The following is a 17187-nucleotide window of genomic DNA, read 5'->3' on the forward strand; positions in this document are numbered from 1 at the left end:
CTCAATTTCATTTCTTTTTATGGCTGAGTAATATTCCATTGTATATATGTGCCACATCTTCTTTATCCATTCATCTGTCAATGGACACTTAGGTTGCTTCCATGTCCTGGCTATTGTAAATTGAGCTGCAATGAACATTGTGGTACATGACTCTCTTTGAATTATGGTTTTCTCAGGGTATATGCCCAGTAGTGGGATTGCTGGGTGTATGGTAGTTCTATTTTTAGTTTTTTAAGTAACTTCCATACCGTTCACCATAGTGGCTGTATCAATTTACATTCCCACCAACAGTGCAAGAGGGCTCCCTTTACTCCACACTCTCTCCAGCATTTATTGTTTGTAGATTTTTTGATAATGGCCATTCTGCCTGATGTGAGGTGATACCTCATTGTCGTATTTTTTTTTTAATGAACAACACTTCAAATGGCATGCATTTATCCATAATTATTGAGTATTAACCTACAAATATTCTATAATCTGATTTTAAATCCTCAAATTTATATGAAGGCTTTGATTTAGCTTATGCCAATTTTTAAAATGTGTAGCTTTGAGGCATTGTATTATAAAAAGCTGGTACTCATATACATAAATGAGTAAGAACTTAAAATTCATCATACATTTACTTCATTTTTTAGCTTCACCTTCTAGTAAATCTTTAGCTTCATTGATTTTGGCTGCTATATAAGGAGATCCTCCCTTGTCTGGGTGATTTAAAAGCATAATTTGTCAATGAGCATCTCTATTTTCCCTTATTGGCAGTAGGGCTTACACCTAGTATTAATGCTGCTTCCCATTTTGTCATTTTGGGTTCAAACCCACCTCTGTAATAGCCACCACTGAAGGCAGATTTTGGTAGACTTTGAAAAACTTGTTTCACTTGAGGCTCCATATGCTTCAAGTCTTGCAAAGTGTAACGGGCTGCAAATCCTGCAGCAGCAATGGTCAGTCCAACTGCTACCACTGTACTGGCAATGGTTCCCACTCGACTCTTCTGCTTCCACCAGGAGCACGGTTCATCCCACCCCACCAATTCTACACCTCTACTACCCTCATTGTAGTTTTGATTTGCATTTCTCTAATGATTAGTGATGTTGAGCATCCTTTCATGTGTTTGTTGGCAATCTGTATATCTTCTTTGGAGAAATGTCTATTTAGGTCTTCTGCCCATTTCTGGATTGGGTTGTTTGTTTTTTGGTATATATATATGTCTCAGAGGTTCTTTGTAGTCATCAATTTTCTACACATCAGTGTATACATGTCAATCGCAATCGCCCAATTCCTCACACCACCACCCCCTGTTTTTTTGATATTGAGCGGCATGAGCTGCTTGTAAATTTTGGAGATTAATCCTTTGTCAGTTGCTTCATTTGTAAATATTTTCTCCCATTCTGAGGGTTGTCTTTTGGTCTTGTTTATGGTTTCCTTTGCTGTGCAAAAGCTTTGAAGTTTCATTAGGTCCCATTTGTTTATTTTTGTTTTTATTTCCGTTTCTCTAGGAGGTGGGTCAAAAAGGATCTTGCTGTGATGTATGTCATAGAGTGTTCTGCCTATGTTTTCCTCTAAGAGTTTGATAGTGTCTGGCCTTACATTTAGGTCTTTAATCCATTTTGAGTTTATTTTTGTGTATGGTATTAGGGAGTGTTCTAATTTCATTCTTTTACATGTAGCTGTCAAGTTTTCCCAGCACCACTTATTAAAGAGGCTGTCTTTTCTCCATTGTATATCCTTGCCTCCTTTATCAAAGATAAGGTGATCATATGTGCATGGGTTTATCTCTGGGCTTTCTATCCTGTTCCATTGATCTATATTTCTGTTTTTGTGCCAGTACCATACTGTCTTGATCACTGTAGCTTTGTAGTATAGTCGGAAGTCAATGAGCCTGATTCCTCCAGTTCTGTTTTTTCTTTCCCAAGATTGCTTTGGCTATTCGGGGTCTTTTGTGTTTCCATACAAATTGTGAGATTTTTTTGGTCTAGTTCTGTGAAAAATGTCATTGGTAGTTTGATAGGGATTGCATTGAATCTGTAGATTGCTCTGGGTAGTAGAGTCATTTTCACAGTGTTGATTCTTCCAGTCCAAGAACATGGTATAGCTCTTCATCTGTTGGTATCATCTTTAATTTCTTTCATCAGTGTCTTATAGTTTTGTGAATACAGGTCTTTTGTCTCCTTAGGTAGGTTTATTCCTAGGTATATTATTCTTTTTTTTGCAATGGTAAATGGGAGTGTTTCCTTAATTTCTCTTTCGATTTTTCATCATTAGTGTATAGGAATGCAAGAGATTTCTGTGCATTACTTTTGTATCCTGCTACTTTACCAGATTCATTGATTTGCTCTTTTAGCTTTCTAGTAGCATCTTTAGGATTCTCTATGTATAGTACCATGTCATCTGCAAACAGTGACAGATTTACTTCTTCTTTCCCCATTTGGATTCCTTTTATTTCTTTTTCTTCTCTGATTGCCATAGCTAAAACTTCCAAAACTATGTTGAATAATAGTGGTGAGAGTGGACAACCTTGCCTAATCTTAGAGGAAATGGTTTCGGTTTTTCCCCATTAAGAACAATGTTGGCTGTGGGTTTGTCATATAATCAGTGATATTGGCCTGTAGTTTTCTTTCTTTGTGAGATCTTTGTCTGGTTTTGGTATCAGGGAGATGGTGGCCTCGTAGAATGAGTTTGGGAGTGTTCCTCCCTCTGCTATATTTTGGAAGAGTTTGAGAAGGATAGGTGTTAGCTCTTCTCTAAATGTTTGATAGAATTCACCTGTGAAGCCATCTGGTCCTCGGCTTTTATTTGTCAGAAGATTTTTAATCACAGTCTCAATTTCAGTGCTTGTGATTGGTCTGTTTATATTTTCTATTTCGTCCTGGTTAAGTCTTGGAAGGTTGTGATTTTCTGAGAATTTGTGCATTTCTTCCAGGTTGTCCATTTTATTGGCATAGAGTTACTTGTAGTAACCTGTCATGATCCTTTGTATTTCTGCACTGTCAGTTGTTACTTCTCCTTTTTCATTTCTAATTCTATTGATTTGAGTCTTCTCCTTTTTATTTGTCATGAGTCTGGCTAATGTTTTACCAATTTTATTTATCTTCTCAAAGAGCCAGGTTTTAGTTTTATTGATCTTTGCTATTGTTTCCTTTATTTCTTTTTCATTTATTTCTGATCTGATATTTATGATTTCCTTCCTTCTGGTAACTTTGGGGGTTTTTTGTTTTTCTTTCTCTAATTGCTTTAGATGTAAGGTTAGGTTGTTTATTTGAGTTTTTTCTTGTTTCTTGAGGTAGGATTATATTGCTATAATTTTACCTCTTAGAACTGCTTTTGTTGCATCCCATAGGTTTTGGGTGGTCGTGTTTTCACTGTCATTTGTTTCCAGGTATTTTTCGATTTCCTCTTTGATTTCTTCAGTGATCTCTTGGTTAGTAAGTAACGTATTGTTTAACCTCCATGTATTTGTATTTTTAACAGATTTTTTCTGTAATTGATCTAGTCTCATAGTGTTGTGGTCGGAAAAGATACTTGATATGATTTCAATTTTATTAAATTTACCAAGGCTTGATTTATGACCCATGATATGATCTATCCTGGAGAATGTTCCATGAGCACTTGAGAAGAAAGTGTATTCTGTTGTTTTTGGATGGAATGTCCCATAAATATCAATTAAGTCCATCTTGTTTAATGTATCATTTAAAGCTTGTGTTTCCTTATTTATTTTCATTTTGGATGATCTGTCCATTGGTGAAAGTGGGGTGTAAAAGTCCCCTACTATAAATGTGTTACTGTTGATTTCCCCTTTTATGGCTGTTATCATTTGCCTTATGTATCGAGGTGCTCCTATGTTGGGTGCATAAATATTTACAATTGTTATATCTTCTTCTTGGATTGATTCCTTGATCATTATGTAGTGTCCTTCTTTGTCTCTTGTAATAGACTTTATTTTAAAGTCTATTTTGTCTGATATGAGAATTACTACTCCAGCTTTCTTTTGTTTTCCGTTTGTGTGGAATATCTTCTTCCATCCCCTCACTTTCAGTTTGTATGTGTCCCTAGGTCTGAAGTGCATCTCTTGTAGACAGCATATATATGGATCTTGTTTTTGTATCCATTCAGCCAGTCTACGTCTTTTGGTGGGAGCACTTAATCCATTTACATTTAAGGTAATTATCGATATGTATGTTCCTATTCCCATTTTCTTAATTGTGTTGGGCTTGTTATTGTAGGTCTTTTCCTTCTCTTGTGTTTCCTGCCTAGAGAAGTTCCTTTAGCATTTGTTGTAAAGCTGGTTTGGTGGTGCTGAATTCTCTTAGCTTTTGCTTGTTTGTAAAGAGTTTAATTTCTCTGTCGAATCTGAATGAGATCCTTGCTGGGAAAAGTAATTGTGGTGTTAGGTTTTCCCCATTCATCACTTTAAATATTTCTTGCCACTCTCTTTTGGCTTGCAGAGTTTCTGCTGCAAGATCAGCTGTTAACCTTACGGGGATTCCCTTGTATGTTATTTGTTGTTTTTCCCTTGCTGCTTTTAATATTTTTTCTTTGTATTTAATTTTTGATAGTTTGCTTAATATGTGTCTTGGCATATTTCTCCTTGGATTTATCCTGTATGGGACTCCTTGCACTTCCTGGACTTAATTTAGTATTTCCTTTCCCATATCAGGGAAGTTTTCCACTATAATCTCTTCAAATATTTTCTCCATCCTTTTCTTTTTCTCTTCCTCTTCTAGGACCCCTATAAGTCGAATGTTGGTGAGTTTAATGTTGTCCCAGAGGTCTCTGAGACTGTAGTGAATTCTTTTCATTCTTTTTTCTTTATTCTGCTCTGCAGTAGTTATTTCCACCATTTTATCTTCCAGGTACTTATCTGTTCTTCTATCTCAGTTATTCTGCTATTGATTCCTTCTAGAGGATTTTTAATTTCATTTATTGTGTTGTTCATCATTGTTTGTTTGCTTTTTAGTTCTTCTAGGTCCTTGTTAAACGTTTCTTGTATTTTCTCCATTCTGTTTCCAAGATTTTGGATCATCTTTACCATCATTGTTCTGAATTCTTATTAAGGTAGACTGCCTATTTCCTCTTCATTTGTTTAGTCTGATGCATTTTTACTTTGCTCCTTCATCTGCTGTGTGTTTCTCTCTCTTCTCATTTTGCTTAACTTACTGTGTTTGGGGTCTCCTTTTCACAGGCTGCACATTCGTACTTCCTGTTGTTTTTGGTGTCTGCCTCCAGTGGCTAAGGTTGGTTCACTGGATTGTGTAGGTTTCCTGGTGGAGGGGACTAGTGCCTGTGTTCTGGTGGATGAGGGTGGATCTTGTCTTTCTGGTGGGCAGGTCCACGTCTGGTGGTGTGTTTTGGTGTGTCTGTGACCTTATTATGATTTTAGGTAGCCTCTCTGCTACTATGTGGGGTTGAGTTCCTGTGTTGCTAGTTGTTTGGCATGGGGTGTCCAGCAGTGTAGCTTGCTGGTTGTTGAGTGGAGCTGGATCTTAGCGTTGAGATGTAGATCTCTGGGAGACCTTTCTCTGTTTGACATTACGTGGAACTGGGAGGTCTCTGTGGACCGATGTCCTGAACTTGACTCTCTCACCTCAAAAACACAGGCCTCACACCAAGCGGGAGCACCAAGACCCTGTCTGCCTCATGCTCAGAAGAAAAGGGAGAAAGAAAGAAAGAAAGAAAGAAAGGGAAAGAAAGGAAGAAAAAGAAATAAAATAAAAAGAAATAATGTTATTAAAATAAAAAATTTAAAATTATTAAAAATAAAAAATTAAAAAGTAATTTAAAAAAATAAAGAAAGAAGAGAGCAACCAAACCAAAAAACAAATCCACCAATGAAAGCAAGTGCTAAAGACTATACTAAAAAAAAAAAAAGACAGACAGAACCCTAGGACAAATGGTAAAAGCAAAGCTATACAGACAAAATCACACCAAGAAGCATACACATACACACTCACAAAAAGAGAAAAAGGAAAAAAATATATATATCTTTTGGGAAGTCTGAGGTCTTCTGGCAGCATTCAGTAGGTGTTCTGTAGAAGTTGTTCCACATGTAGATGTATTTTTGATGTATTTGTGGGGAGGAAGGTGATCTCCCTGTCTTACTCCTCTGTCATCTTGAAGGTCTCCCCTCTAGACCAGTAAATTTTAAGGTGGTTTGTTATGCATTACTATTTTGACAGTGGATAAGTGACACATGTATCTTCAACAGAATTCATGCTGCAGATCTAAAAGAGATAAAGAACAGAAGCTCCAGCTTCTGTTAATAGAAAAAGTACATGATTAGGTAAGCCATTTATTAGAAAGAATTAGAAAGGATGATCGTTGGGCAGGAAGAGAAATAAGAATTGGCCAAGGAGTCACCAGAAAGGTTGGAGGTGATCTACTACATGGAAGCATCTCTGAAGTCTAGACATCAACCTTCACAGCACCAGAAAAAGTGGTGAGAAGAACACATCTTTGTAGGAAAATTTGTACATCGGGGAACTATTGAGTTTGACACAAAGAAAACCGTATAGAGTGATGGACAGAAGCCAGCTTATAAGGTGTTACAGAGGGAGGAAGCAGAGGCAAGTCAAGGTCTCTTATGCATTCTAGAGGAAATCTGTGGTAAGGGCTCAGATGGATGGTGGAATGGAGGGAAAGTCTTCTAGGAGGGGAGGGACAGATGGATCCTTAAACAGAAGGGACACACCAGACAGAAATAGTAATGATTAGGAGAGAGGGTGGTGGCACCAGGGCTATTAACAGCTACTCTATAGTTATAACTCCATGAAGTCAACATTGACCTGAGGCCCTTCAGCATTTGTAGATATTCATTAATTTTGTGAAACTCCTCTGTTACACATTCAAAGTTGGGAGCAGCCCAGCAGCCAAAAATAACATGGCTATCATATTGTTCTACTCGTGTTACAGATGAGTAACTTTAGATATCAAGTAGTTGAATAACTTGCCCGAAGTCAAACAGGAAGCCTGTTATTGAGCTGCTGAAAGATCCCAGTTCTGCAAATAAACTTCTAGTCCACTAGCTTTTCACCAGATGAGCTAGTTAGAAGTCAGATTAAGTTCATTTATTTATGGCTCCATTGACTTAAGAAAAAAAAGAAGTTATTTCTTATGGGAGGTCCTAAATATCTGAATATCCTTACATCTGAGATAGTGTTTACTTTTCCATCTCTTTATTTTATTTTTTACTCTTTACACAGCCTTTATCTTTTTTTTTTTTTAATTATTTTTTTGTGGTACACAGGCCTCTCACTGTTGTGGCCTCTCCCGTCGTGGAGCACAGGCGGCGGACGCGCAGGCTCAGCGGCCATGGCTCACGGGCCCAGCCGCTCCGCAGCATGTGGGATCTTCCCGGACCGGGGCATGAACCCGTGTCCCCTGCATCGGCAGGCGGACTCTCAACCACTGCGCCACCAGGGAAGCCCCAGCCTTTATCTTTTACAAAGACATTTTGGCTTCTTTCTGGGTTTTAACATAGTACATGCGGGGTGTGAGTCATAAGAGCCAGGTTTTTCCTGATCCACATTGACTTTTTTCAGGCAACATGAAACACTGCAGGTTAGGTTCTAGAGTCTAAGATTCTTAACTTTTTGCAGAAATCCCTTTGATCTGCCGGTGAGTCTAAGATGTGAAAAGATGATCATCACTTAGGTGAATTCGCTGCTGAAGGCTCTAGTTATGCTGATCACTTTGAGGCTTACATTTCTCCCCCGAGATTATCTCTTAACTTTGCTGATTTCCCTTTTTCTTGGTTGGTCCAAGGAAAGCACCAACCACCCAGAGCTTTCTGACCTCTAGGTTCTCTCCAGAAGGAGAGTTTTATACTTTAAATATATATTCTGGTAATCAGCTAGTCTGACACATGGAAAGGTAGCATGTTTTAATCTATTTTTACTAGAGATTAAGAAAACTAATGAATATTAATGACCATATGTACTCACCTATGAAATGACATTGCATATGAGGGGCACTCTAGTTTCCAAGACAAATAGGAGAAGTGAGAAATTGAGGAGAGTCGAATGGCAGAAAGGAGAGACATGATGGACACTAGGAAAGAGAAGTGGACACAAATTTGATAAGTAGGGGAAAGCCATTAGGAAAGCCAAAAAGAAGAAATGCAGAATATAGAAAGTAAATGGAGTGGAGAGGGATATAAGACATGGAAGAGCCATATTGATTTTTATATTTTAAAACACTGAAAGTGTTACATTACATAAGTGAGTTGGGTATATATTTATTTAACATTAGCAATAACTTAATTTCAAAGGTTTGAAATGTACTGTGAAGATATTAATTCAATCAGTCCTTTCCTGATGATTGTGAACTGTGAAAGAGATCTCCTTACTTCTCGTCCTCTGGGGGAAACTGAGGCAGAGAAAAGAATGCCTCACTCTAGGAAATGGGTGAAGCTGGTGTGAGCCCTGGCAGTCAAAGTGGTACCAACTTTGTGTTTCCAGTGAGCCCTGTCCCAGGGCGAAGGCCACTTGGAGCTTGGCATTTTTGTAATAATTCATGGTATGTTATTTTCAGTTGCAGTGGTTTTATACATTTTAATTAGTGTCTTAATGTAGTATATCTGGGCCCCAGAGGGCATAATTGAAAGAAGCAAAAACAAAACCCCAAAATACATAGAATGAGTGAATGAAAATTCACGACAAGCCTGGGAGTTCTTGGCTGCCCAGCTTGTGTCATAACCATTGGATACTGCTGCCTTTCCCAAGCTCCCCACCCCCAATCTTCTGACCCTCCCACCCCCAATCTTCCGACCCTCCCCACCCCCAATCTTCTGACCCTCCCACCTCCAATCTTCCGACCCTCCCATCCCCAATCTTCCGACCCTCCCCACCCCCAATCTTCCGACCCTCCCCACCCCCAATCTTCCGACCCTCCCCACCCCCAATCTTCCGACCCTCCCACCTCCAATCTTCCGACCCTCCCATCCCCAATCTTCTGACCCTCCCCACCCCCAATCTTCCGACCCTCCCACCCCCAATCTTCCGACCCTCCCATCCCCAATCTTCTGACCCCTCCACAACCTTGTTTTGCCCCCAGCTGCCTGGCTTTTCTTGTTGACTCTGGTCGCTTACAAGGTTAGTCTGCATTCCATCTCATAGATGCAACAAGGAGCAACCACAGCTTTTCTGTTTCTTTCTTTGGGGATCAGTTTCAAGCTCCCCCCACAGCCAGATGTGTGTTGCTGGTGTCTTTGTTGCCAGCCTCTGCAGGCCCGAGCTGGCTCCCCGCTCCCACGCACACAATCTGCTGCTCTTTTCGTTCCTTATTTGCAGTCCCCGGTCCGCTTCTTCCCCACCATGCCTCTGTGGCCTTGCCTCTTTTCAAGTCCAGGTTGGAATCTTTGCATCATGCTGCCTCAGCCTGAAAAGAAGGCTATATTTTTTCTGTTCCTAAGCTTAGATTTATGGCCTGTGTCAGGCCTTCCTGCCATGGCCTCTGGCAGCTCCTGCCTTTCCTAACATCAGATTCATTGCTGTTCCTAAGGTCCTTTAAGATTTTAACGCTAAGTCTATAAATTTCGTTCCCTTTCTGCTTTAACCTTTCCTTAGACCTTCCCGTTGTCTGATGGGATGTCCCGCAGGCATTGATTTGCATCTCTGGTCCTGCGCTCTTGGGTGATTTGGAGGAGGAGGCAGTTGGTTGGAGCGGATGGAGGGGGAAATGGGGAAAGTAACTGATGAATTTAGATTTCCAGCAGCTGCAACAATTCACCGGGGTTTGATAGGGATTGACATTTTCCTTCGAAGCTGTGATTTGCTGAAAACTTGTGGTGGCTTTCATTACAATAGTATCTGAGAGTTAAAAAAAAAAAAAGAGGGTTGGCGAACAGATATCCAACCTACCTTAATGAATGCATCTGAGTTTACAGTTTTTCTTTCTGGTGTGGCAGCTGGGGATTCTCTTCCATCTCCAGTACACTTCAGCACTGCTTAAATCACTCGGATTTCTCTCCCAGGCAGACTTCTGCTGAAGAAGCTTTTCTCACCTTAAGATAATAAAGCCTCCAGTTGAGAGAGGTGGAAACAGCAACCGGCTTGAAATTTCAGGGGGGAAGCCTGCGTCATTGTCTAGAAAGAAGGAGCTTGCCAGCTTGGGGAAGCATGATGAGTACTTTGGAAGTATAATTTTTGAATTCATTTTGTCTTTCATTGGCCTTGGAGGTGTTAACAGCATCCTCAGTCTCGCTTTTCCTTTACTTCCTTCAGGTCAGCTGTTATGAGGGGGGAGGTGGGCAAAAGGAGTGGGAAAGAAAGACTTTTGTGTCCAAATCATTTTGATTACATTGCTTGTTCAAGCTTCGATTTATTTCGGGTGACAGTATAAGTCTAGGGAGCAAGCCATCAACGGAATGGTGATATCTGTAACATATACGGAAGTCTTGCTTCCCCAGGGCAGACTTGAGTGAAATGAAATCAAGGCTTTTGTCATTGAATGGTATTTGCCTCTAAGAACTCACTTAGTTTTCTTGTTTGAATTCCAGGCATTGGAATCTTGAAGGTCATTGGTGCCTCACATGCTTTTTCTTCAAGTTCTGGTACAGTTTTACATTTCTTTGAGCCGAGTTTTTTTCATGCTATTGTGGTCCCTGCTTCTCTAGCTGCGTGGGCAGTGTCCTCAAACCTGGTGCCAGACTTTCCCTTATTCCTCCAGCCTTGGAGACGTGGTCCTCTAAACTCCCACAAACAAGAGATTCGCATTTTTCTGAAGCCAACTTTAGATGGTTTGACATTCAAATAAAGACAGCTTAATGTAGAATACGGCAGAGACTAGCTAACTATTCACTTTACCGGTTCTCTCGTCCTCTTAGGCATATAGCTGGATTGCGTTTCCCAGTCTCCTTTGCACCTATGAAATTTGCAACCATATGACTGAATTCTGGCCAGTAGAATGTAGGTAGAAGTGTTGTTTGCTGCTTCTAGGACTGGCCCATGAAATTCCTACACAATCCCCCATGTCCTCTCTCTTCCCCGTGACTGATGGTGGGATTTTAAATATGCCACTAAGTATGGTGGGGAGATCCACACACCTGAAAATGTGCTATCTAATACCAAGGCTCCTATAACTGCTTTGGAGCTCATCCATTCCATCTGCTAAACATTAGAAGAGCTCAGCTGAATTATAAACACTCACTTTGATCTGTGTTTTGTACAATTTAATAAGAGGACCTTGAGTGAAAATGGGTCACATTCCTTAGAAGGAGGACTTTTGCTCTAAAAAATCATGAAAGCTGGTGGAAAAGATATGGAGGAATTCTTGCCAGTTAGGAGTAAAGAGTGAAGAGGTCAACTGTGTAGGGAAAAAGCTGAGGTAGATTGCGTTCAAGTTCCCAGTTCCTTACTCCTTTCTTTATCTTTGTGTTTTACCATTCAACTTTTAAAAAATCATTCCTATTTTTTTATTTCCAGCTTTACTGAGGTATAATTAACAAGTCAAAATTGTATATATTTAGGATGTACAGTGTGACTTTTAAAGGTGTACAATGTGACGATTTAATAGACGCATTTATTATGAAATGATTTCCACAATCAAGTTAATTAACACATTCATCATCTCACATAGTTACCTTTTATTTTGTGGTAAGAACACTTAAGATTTACTCTTTTAGTGAATTTCATGTATACAAGATGGCATTATTAACTGTAATCACCAGGGTGTACATTAGATTCCCAGAACTTATTCATCTGATAACCAAAGGCTTGTACACTTTGACCAGCATCTCCCCATTTCCTTCACCCCTCAGCCCCTGGCAACCATCATTCTATTCTCTGATTCTATGAGTTTGACTTTTGTAGATTCCACATCTAAGTGAGATCGTATAGTATTTGTCTTCCGTGTCTGGCTTATTTCACTTAGCGTAATGTCTTCCAGGTTCACCCATGTTGTCACTCATCTTTGTATCGATAGTTCCCTTCCCCACTAGTGGAGTGCGCTTCCCTGCCCTTTGTTTTTGAGTTCAGCCGTGTGACTTGTTTTGACCAAGGGGATGCAAGCCATTTAAATGTGTCTGAGTGTTGGGGTGCCCTCTGGAGCTTCTGCTGTCACTGTGAGGAGAATATGCCCTGTCCAGCCTACTGGTGAGAGGAGGAGAGACATATGAAGTGACCTGGATCCAACCTGTAGCCCAGAAGCAAGCCCCGCCTAGCTCACACTAGATCACCTTACCCCCAGATGACCCACAGATATGTGACTGAGAAGAAATAATTATTTTATAAAACCACTGAGGTATTTTTTTTTAGGTAAAAGTCACCTAAGATTCAACACTTTAACCGTCTTAAAGCATGTAATTCAGTAGCATTTAGTACATTCACAAAGATATGCAACCATCGCCACTACCTAGTTCCAGTATTTTCATCACTCCAAAAGAACACCCCCAAACCCATTAAGCCATCACTTCCCATTTCCTCCCTCTCCCCAGGCCCTGCGAACCACGAATCTGCTTTCTGTCTCTATGGATTTGCCTCTGCTGGATGTTTCATGTAAATGGGATTACACACTCTGTGCCCTTAGCATAATGGTTTTCAGATTCATCTATGTTGTGACATGTAGTATCTCATTCTTTTGTATGGCTGAATAATATTACTTTATATGGAAATACCATATTTTGTTATCCACTGATAGCCATTTGGATTGTTTCTACCTTTTAGCTATTGTGAATAGTCGATAATTATCAGGGTGGCTCTGTTAACCTTAAGGCTCATATCTCCAGTCACTTGTTTTCCTTGGGCTTCCTCATCCACAGCTGAATAAAACTGGGCAGGTTTCTTAATTATGTTGTACCTTCATCTCCTCCCCAGTAAAATGGAGCTAACAATAGAACCTACCTCAAGGGGATGTGGTGAGGATTTACGGAATTGGTGTCTGAAACACTTAGAACTGTGCCTGGTGCAAAGCAAGCCCCGTGTAAACATTTGCTAACTGAATTTTAAGAAGTCTTGCTGTAAGGGGTCATCTGCATGGACGTGGCTGGCTTGACTTGAGCCTCGTTTCCTGCCTGGGTCCTCTTCATCCTTAAAGCTCTTCCATAGCCTTCCTGACTTTTCCTGACTCCAGGAGGTATGGGAGCGCCTCTCTTCCTTAGGCCTTTTTGGTGTAGAATGAGTCCTGCATTAATCTGTCCCTGCGCCTTCCCTTCCTCCTCCAGCCGAGCTTGAGGGAGCCTAGTTGCCAGTGGGTCTCTCACTGGAGCAGGGATGAGCCTGTGTAGGTGCCTGAGTCACATCAGATTGTTGGCATGTGCCGCTACTGGAGCCCTTAAAGTGTGAATCAGATCCGTCCTTTACCTGAGATACAAAATCAGGAAACGTTTTCATCAGAAGAGCATTAAGTCACTGGTTTCTCCCCAGCTGGTTCATTACATAGTCTGTTTAGACAGCTACCTGGAAAGGAAACAAACGGTTCATCTCCACTTTATCCATTCTTTTTTTTTTTTATCGTCAAAGTTTAATACAGCGGCTTTGCTTTCCTATTCCAGCGTTGGCATCTGATAACGGCACAGCTGATTTATGGCGGGAGAGCCTGGAGGTGCATTATTTATTCACCCCATGTAAAGGATTAGCTATTTCTACTTTTAATGGATTTTTGTTGCAGTGTGTTTATGTATGTTCAGATGGATTGAGAAGTCCTCTGACCTCCAATGTCATATCACACAAAGCTATTTGCAAATCACATTAAAAGTCTGAATTTAAACTTTTGATGAAAACCAAGAAATGAAGAGTTATAATATTGAGTCTGTGACCCTAGAGATTCTTCTTAATTTATACTCTTATGTCCCAGAAGGAATATAGAGATGTGAGAACAGGGCCAGAGCCCAGCAGACTGTATTAAGTTAACCAATACAGGTGTCCAGCTTTCTAGGCACAGTTACCCATCTCAAAGTCCCCATCATCCCACAGTAGGTAGGGGAAGCAGCCTGGAGGGGAGGGGACAGACTGTTCCAGATGCTGAACTTCTTGGGCATCCACTCCAACTACAGAGCACTGGCAGGTGAATCTACTCCTTAGATAGTCATAAGACCAGATTTTCTTTTCATTTAAAAGAAAGGTGGGTTATCTATCTATACCTATCTATCTATCTATCAACCTATCTATCTATCATCTATATATCTACCTATCTACCTGTCTATCTATCTATCATCTATATATCTACCTATCTACCTGTCTGTCTATCCATGCATCTATCACTTATCTATCATCTATCTATATCTATTTTGAATAGACAATTAAAAATATTATAGTAAAATATTTTCCCTTCATTCCTTGCTTCCTCTCTCCCTTACCTGCCTAATTCTCCATTCCCTGCCATGACCATCATTCCTCTTATTTTCCTCCATACCCTTCCAGAGTTTCTTAATGTAAAACAAATAGAAGTATATATACTTATCCACTCCCCCCTCGCTTTTATGCCAAATCTGGAATGTTTTATGCACTGTTCTCCTTTGCCTTATTATTTTTAAACTTAGCAATATATCCTGGAGATCATTTCATAAAGGTACATGGAAATCTTCCTCATTTAAAATTTTTCATTGCTGTATAGTATTCAAATTCTATGCTTGTACCAAGGTTTACTTAATAAGCTCCCTATTGATGGACACTTGGTTTGATTCCCATTTTGCCATTTCAAACAAGTCTGCAAATGAATAACATTTTACGTATGGTTTATCACCTGGGTATGAGTGAATCTGTAGGATAAATTCTCCAGTGTGACCTTCTGGGTTGAAAAGTATGTGTATTTGTAATTTTGATAGATGTGTCCAAATTTCCCTCCGTGGGAGCTGTGCTGCTTACACTTCCATCAGCAATGCATGAGAGACCACATACTCTCACTGTGTGTGTGTGTGTGACAGAGAGAGAGAGGGAGGGAGAGAGAGAAAGAGGGAGAGGGCGAGGGAGAGGAAGAGGGAGAGAAAGAGGGGTGGTTTAAATTTGAAAGTTTTGGTAGTATTTAAATAAGAGGCATGGAGTGAGAGAAGAAAGTGGGAGAGGCCCTTCTGGGTTCCCATAATGTGAACAAGAGGCAACAGTGGCTCTAGATAATAATAATAACACTAATAGCTAATATTTATATAGTACTTATGTGTTTGGCACTAAGTGCGTTACTATATTCACTCATTGTCAGATTAGACATGGCTCATTTTCATTTGATTGTCTTGTGATTTAAAAAGAAGTATTGAGTATTGGCTATGTGCCAGACACTCTGTTAGGTGTTGGTTGTTGTAATTTTTGTTGACAGAAGTCCTGCCAAATGTTGACGGAAAGGGAATTTTGGGGGAAGCTCTTACCTACACCAAGATACCTTAGCAAATACCAACAGTGGTTCTGTTTCAGGTGCTGTGTAATGTCTCCCAAAGGAGATTCACCTTGAGAGCTGCAACACAGAGCAAGGTGTGTGGTTGACTCACCTGGTATGTGATGAAGCAGAGCAAATCCCAATAGTTGCTTTACTACACACACGTGTTGATGGTCTGTTTCATGTTTCTTTGTTTAATAATTACGGTTTGGGGGGCTTCCCTGGTGGCGAAGTGGTTGAGAGTCCACCTGCCAATGCAGGGGACACGGGTTCGTGCCCCAGTCCGGGAAGATCCCACATGCCGCAGAGCAGCTGGGCCCGTGAGCCATGGCCGCTGAGCCTGCACGTCCGGAGCCTGTGCTCCGCAACGGGAGAGGCCACAACAGTGAGAGGCCCGCGTACCGCAAAAAAAAAAAACCAATAATAATAATTACGGTTTGGGGCTAGAGATGTAGGAATGGGAAAGGAAGGTTTTGATTTTGTGTGAGCGATTATGTGTGTGGGTGATGATACTAATCTAAGAAATAAATCCAGTTCATCTGCATATCAGATTTAGTCAATAGCTGGCAGTTATAATTAGCACATGCAATGTATCACTGCAAAGGAATATTGAGAAGGCAAAAAAAAAAAAAAAAAACCTGAACGCCCATAAATAGAAAATACCTTCCAGAACTGCAGGTAGATATACCGGAGCTGAGTGGCAAAAATAAATAAATAAAAAATCAGAGGCCAGAACTAATTAACATTGAGAGCTAGTGTCTCCCATTCTTCTCTAGTTTTTCTCTCTTTTTTCCCTCTGTCCTAGGTCATCTTCAAGATTACTCCAGAACTCTTCAGTTGTGTCGTTGGCTTCCAGACTGTCCCTTCACCTGGGCTAGCCTACCTTCCCGGTCCCGACCCCAAGCTTTTCTATAGTGGCAGGAGAGGATTCGTCTTTGTTCATCTGCTCAGTTATCCCTACATCCCACACCATGGGGCTGTGATAGCCGTGATACCCTTATCTTCAGGATAGAGTTGAATAATAGAGGGGCTTTTAGGGAGGACCAACTATGGTAGAGTGTTAGACAGTGGAAAATAGTTTTAGGAACAGTATTAATAGCCAGGGAAAGTGTTTGGGGTAGGAGAATAGTCTTCTGGGACTATCAATGCTATTTGGAAAGGGAAAGATAAGGAATTTCAGTTGGGAAAATTATTTACAGTAATTAAACATTGTTTCCAAGTCAGAAGCAGAGAATTGGGTTCTGACTCTAGAAATCTGGTTAAATACTGTTTCCGTCAAGGTCCTTTCAAGTTCATGTAAAACACAATAGTTATTTTATTTTATTTTATTTATTTTTTGCGGTACGCGGGCCTCTCACTGTTGTGGCCTCTCCCATTGTGTAGCACAGGCTCCGGACGCGCAGGCTTAGTGGCCATGGCTCACGGGCCCAGCTTCTCCGCGGCATGTGGGATCTTCCCGGACTGGGGCACGAACCCGCGTCCCCTGCATCAGCCACAATAGGTATTTTAAAAAGTGGGAGACTCAACAGAGGTTCATGGATACAGGTATCATACCTGGGAATAACCTGCCTGAGCTTAGAAGAAACTGCCCACTTTAGATGGGACATGTCCTCTACTATACGCCACAGCCCCTGCTTGGCCCCTTAACTGAGCAGTAGACTGGCCAGGCCCTTGAGTGTGTGATCCCTGTCATAGAGGAGTTTGTAGCTAGAGAATCTAGATGTGTTTCTTGGATTAAGGATTTCACCTTGTTGATGTTTTCTAGGCAGACTATCATTACCTTTTGTTAACCATTGATGGGTGGCTTCCTGAATTTTTAGACCTATACTTGACACTCCTTAAGATGAGGACCAAGGCCATCCCTTCGGTCTTGGGCTATATTCCTCCTTA

General features: G+C 40.6%; 1 pseudogene across 1 annotated transcript in view; it reads right to left on the bottom strand.

The window, feature by feature from the left end:
• Positions 1-549: 549 nt before the first annotated feature.
• Positions 550-17187, bottom strand: part of LOC309825346 (mitochondrial import inner membrane translocase subunit TIM14-like) — a 35087-nt pseudogene continuing 18449 nt past the window's right edge. The window contains exon 3 of the transcript in view: positions 550-1075. The product of the transcript in view is annotated as a mitochondrial import inner membrane translocase subunit TIM14-like (transcript). The remainder of the gene's footprint in view (positions 1076-17187) is intronic.

Source organism: Grampus griseus (genome assembly GCF_964374135.1).
Source record: "Grampus griseus genome assembly, chromosome: 7".
Classification (NCBI taxonomy): domain Eukaryota; kingdom Metazoa; phylum Chordata; class Mammalia; order Artiodactyla; family Delphinidae; genus Grampus; species Grampus griseus.